Source organism: Berghia stephanieae, chromosome 4 (assembly GCF_034508935.2).
Source record: "Berghia stephanieae isolate SIO BIC M18660-M18661 chromosome 4, UCSD_Bste_1.3, whole genome shotgun sequence".
Classification (NCBI taxonomy): Eukaryota; Metazoa; Mollusca; class Gastropoda; order Nudibranchia; family Aeolidiidae; genus Berghia; species Berghia stephanieae.
In genome coordinates this window covers 41,509,320-41,514,319 of record NC_088363.1, presented here as the reverse complement: position 1 = coordinate 41,514,319, position 5,000 = coordinate 41,509,320, and the positions used below count along the sequence as shown (strand labels likewise).

The following is a 5,000-nucleotide window of genomic DNA, read 5'->3' as shown; positions in this document are numbered from 1 at the left end:
AACAAAGCAAGCAACAACGTCAACAGAAAAAAAAAATAAATAAAAAAATAAAAAAGGGGAGGGGGGGGGGGTTGAGGCGATACAAGTTATTTTTCATTCTATTTTATTTGTTTTCCACGTTTATTTGTGTATTGTTGTGCTGACGAAGGGTTTGTACCCGAAACGTCCATTGTCTGATTTGTTCCCATATGAAGCCTTTCCATTTTCACTCTTTTGCTAGTATTTTACTTCAGTTAACTAAGCCAACAGAGAGAGAGACAGAAAAAGAGATAGAGAGAGACGGAGAGATACAGAAGGTTTGAGAGAGAGAGAGAGAAAGAGAAGAGAGAGAGAGAAGGAGAGAGGAGAGAGAGAGGAGAGAGAGAGAGAGAGAGAGAGAGAGAGAGAACTAAATGGAATACCTACCTCAAGATTGGATCTCCATTACGAATACAATCTTTTGATGAATACACGATGTAATCCTGTATCTTCATGCCGTCCTTTAGTGAATTAAAAATAAAAGATGTATTTCTTGATTATGTTTTGAATTTGTAAACAGATAATGAGCAAAGAAATTATGTTGTGAAAGATATGCAGCCTTGCACTTAATGATAATAGTAACTAATAATGTTTTGACCTCGCCAATTAAAAAAATAAAATCAAACTCTTGAAAATGAATTATCAGGAGAAAAATTGTCACTTCTGTAAATACCAAATGTTGGTTAATGCTGAAGGCAATCTAAGGTGGAATACTGGAATCTATGATTTCACTTTGTAAAACTCTGTGGATTCCAAACAATGGATCAGAACATGGTGAGATCGGAGTCTAACAAAACAGTCATAAATTAGATTTGTTCATTCTACATTTCCGGTATGCATCAAATTGTCGGCTGGGATTTTTTTCAAAGTTTGATATACTGTGCAGATACACTATTTCTATAATTAAAATGGTGCTGATTGAAGCTCGAAAAAGAAAAAAACGGTAAGCATTGAATTGTAAGACAGTATCTGTCTTTGTCTAATAAATAGAAGCTTACAATTGAATACTTATCGTTATTTCACTATTTCTATAAGCACATGAAAGCTTTCCTTGTATTTTGAGGTGCTTCATTGTAAAAATCACCTGCAAAGAATCTCAGTTCTTAAAATACAAAGGGGCATAACTCAGTTAATTATTTTGACCTCCAATATTGACTCATATTACACCACACAGTTTAAAATATTTGGCTTATGAGGCTGTTAAAAGCTATTGAATTCAATGCTTTCAAATTCAATTTACTTTTGAAAAAACCGTTAACAGTCTAATTAATGTGGATTATACTCATCAGATGAATTCAGTTCAGATTGGTATGAATGTTGATTTTTATTAGTCTAGTGCAAGATTTTTTTATTATATAAAAAACAAATTCAATACACCGTGAAAAAGAGCAGGAATTATTTTTTATTTCGCGGACGAATTCCTAGGCCATGGTGTTGTTCGCCCCAAAGCCCAAAACCGACACCTGTTATTTTCTTGTCTTCTTCGCACAAGACAATACAATTTAGTATCACACGTCCGCAAAACTAGATCCAACAACATATTTTTATTCGAATCAGAGATGAAAATAACTACCAAAACAAGGAAGCAAAAAGTGTGGAAATATGTTTAGCTCATATATGAATTTAAGATATTCGATAGCGGTGTGGATAGACAGCTCAGTGGGTAAGGCCACCTTTCATTTTACTCCTTTTAGCTGCAGATTCGAACCAGTCGCGACCACCACCACCCCCCCCCCCCCCCCCCCCCCACACCCCCACTCACCACACACTTTTTTTAATATTTTTATTTTTTATTTTTTTTATTTTTTAAAACTTTTTTTATCTTTCTTCCCAATTGCTGTTCATTGTTTTCACTCTTGTTCCAAATTCCGAGCAAGAGTTTTTTTTAATCAGTTGAATTTTTTATTTCCCCGATAATATTATTTCATTATTTAATTTGCTCTAGATCTATTATTGTTTGTTTTTTTGTTTTGGTCAAATGATAATATTAATAATAACAATAATAATAATAATAATAATAATAATAATAATAATAATAATAATAATAATAATAATAATAATAATAATAATAATAATAATAATAATTGTAATAATTGTTATTATTATTACTATTACCATCATAATCATTATTATATTATTATCAATAATAATACTATTTTTATTATTAATACTCTTATTATCATACTATTACTATTATTATTATTATTATTATTATTATTATTATTATTATTATTATTATTATTATTATTATTTTATTATTATTATTATTATTATTATTATTATTATTATTATTATTATTATTATTATTATTATTTATTATTATTATTATTATTATTATTATTGTTAACACTATTCCCTGCTCCGAGGGAAATCTCTCTTTTTCTTTTTTTTTTATATTTTGACCTAAACCTTAGAGTTTTTTTGTTTGCTTAACCTTTATGTAAATGTTCCGTTTCTGAGCATGAATTTCTTAAATTGTTTTTATTTTAAAAACAATTATTGTTTTTTTTTCCTCCTCTATCTGACCATTTGGTCGCTCTCTGAATATTTCTGTTTGTTTGCTTTTTAATTATTCATTCTTTTTAGACACTATTTGAGATCGGAGTGGGGACGAATATATTTGCTAGAAACTAGAAAAAAAACAAGAGAGAGAGAGAGAGAGAGAGAGAGAGAGAGAGAGAGAGAGAGAGAGAGAGAGAGAGAGAGAGAGAGAGAGAGAGTTTAATAAAAAATAAAAAAAAGAGGTGGGGGGAGGATGGATGGGACATTTATCCCTTTCAACGTTCTGTAAAAAGAAGACGGAAGTTTAAAAAAGTGACGTTACCAGGATTCGAACCCACAACGTCGATTCTGGTCAAACTTCCAGGGCAGACGACTAAACCATTCGGCCATGACAGCCACTTCGAAGTCGACGCATATTGTGTATATGTAGTAACAACTGATTTTAATGTTGGTTAATTTTATGTTTTTATAGATATTTTATTAACTTTCCTTATTTCTATGTGCATTTGGAAACATTCCATATTCTGGCATGGGGATAATTGTTTAAAAGAGCGGAGTTTCAAATATGCGTCTGGGGATAATGAAAATTCGTTATCCCCAGACAGGTGTCTGGGGATAACGAAATTTTATTATCCCCAGACAGGTGTCTGGGGATAATCACAGCGTTGATTTTGACGTTTTTCATTCTTTGACGGGCGACTGTTCAATTTTGGGGAACGGGGGAGCGGAAGTTTTTAAAATCACCTATTTTCGATATTTTTAAACACTAATACACCACCTCAAACATTTATCAGTCCATATCTTTGCTTTTATGAGGTCTATTTTCATTTTGAAAAGTTCAAAGTGAACAACTAAATGACGCCGATTCAGTGGTATATTTGATCTATCTTCATGTGAATAAATATTTTATTGCTGACTTTTCCAAAATTACAATAGGTCATTCATTTGCATGTCGTGATATATTTTTCCTTGATTTCAGCTCTAAACTATACTTTTCTCTCTCAATAAATAATTCTTTTTCTGTTTGCAATGTATTACAGAGATGTTGAATTACCGCATGTAAAAATTTCATAGATGTATCTGAGGCAGTTTCTGAATTATACTTGATTATCCATTGAGTTGCTGTGTTTTGGTCACATATTTTCCTATTAAGCTATATAGAGATTTTCCACCACATAAACGGTCATAACTTTTTAACCAGTTGAGATAGAGCGATGATTTTTTCACTCCAGTAAATGTTTTACTCCCCTTTATTTTTCTCCGCTAAATTAATACCCATAACTATTTTGAAAAATTCTTGCAAGTGCACTAGGCCTAGGTATCTCGACTGTATTTAACATCTACAACACAACGCAAACGAATAATATTACCATATATTTAAAGGAAAGTCCTCAAAAGTATTATAGACAAAGCTACTATATGATCATCAGTCAGCAAATTATAATATTACATTGATATGTGCCATAAGTTTCGAATAGTTTCATATCTTTGATCACTTGGTGCCTTGTGGTTTCTTTCATCGTCTAATTTTTTCTCTTCAGTAGGAGTTTACAGTCTACAGCTGTTAAAAAGTTGTCGTACTCGTACTATATAAATTTTTATCATTTATCCAATCATTGTCAAATTAATTGTTAAGCAATAATTATTAAAATATCATGTCCTTACCCTACAACTCTTTCCCCGGTGAACTGAGCCAAGAGAAAGAAAGATAGAAAGAGAGAGAGAGAGAGAGAGAGAGAGAGAGAGAGAGAGAGGGAGGGAGAGAGAGAGAGAGAGAGAGAGATGGAAAGAGGGAGAGAAAGAGAGAGAGAGAGATAGATAGAGAGTGAGAGAGAGAGAGAGAGAAAAGAAGAGAGAGAAAGAGAGAGAGAGAGAGAGGAGAGAGAGAGAGAGAGAGAGAGAGAGAGAGAAATATAATTCCTACCTCGTGATGAAGTCTCCGTTACGAATCCAATCCTTTGAAGAATACACGATCCAATCCGGTCTCTTGATTCCGTCCTGTAGTGAATTTTTGAAAAACGTAATTCTTGTTAATATTTTGAATTTGTATATAAATAGATTATTGAAGAAATTATGTTTTGAAAGAAATGCAGTCTCACCACCTAATAAAATTAACAATAACTTAGATGTTTTTTTTTTTGTTTTTTTACCTCAACAGTTAATCTCTCGAATATGAATTATCTCCATGAATCTGTTCACTTTCATAAATACCTCATGTTGATTAATGCTGAAGGCAATCTAAGGTGGCATATCGGTATCTACTATTTCAGTTTGTAAAATTCAAACATGATTTTTTTTTAAATCACGATAAAAAGATTAAATTTCTTACCTGTAGATGATGTCGACTCCCTTGAAATTTCGTTGTCTTCCTGGATGGTCCATCTGAAACTCAAACAATTAAGAGTGATTAGACACTGGTGGTGGGATAATGTTGGAGTCCAAGTAAATGACGAACGAAACTGAAAAAAGCCCCTGAAAAC

The 5,000-nt window shown here is 32.0% G+C and overlaps 1 long non-coding RNA gene across 2 annotated transcripts in view; it reads right to left on the bottom strand.

Annotated features, from left to right (window-relative positions):
- The window catches only part of LOC144972013 (uncharacterized), a 10,262-nt gene extending 6,225 nt beyond the window's left edge, over window positions 1-4,037 (bottom strand). Inside the window, exons 1-2 of one of the 2 annotated variants that reach the window (XR_013645231.1) lie at window positions 3,971-4,037; window positions 406-479 (exon numbers count right to left, since the gene is read on the bottom strand). This is a non-coding gene — a long non-coding RNA (uncharacterized LOC144972013). Of the gene's footprint in view, window positions 1-405; window positions 480-3,890 lie in introns of both variants that reach the window. The other variant, XR_013645232.1, reaches the window with a different exon arrangement.
- Window positions 4,038-5,000: the final 963 nt, after the last annotated feature.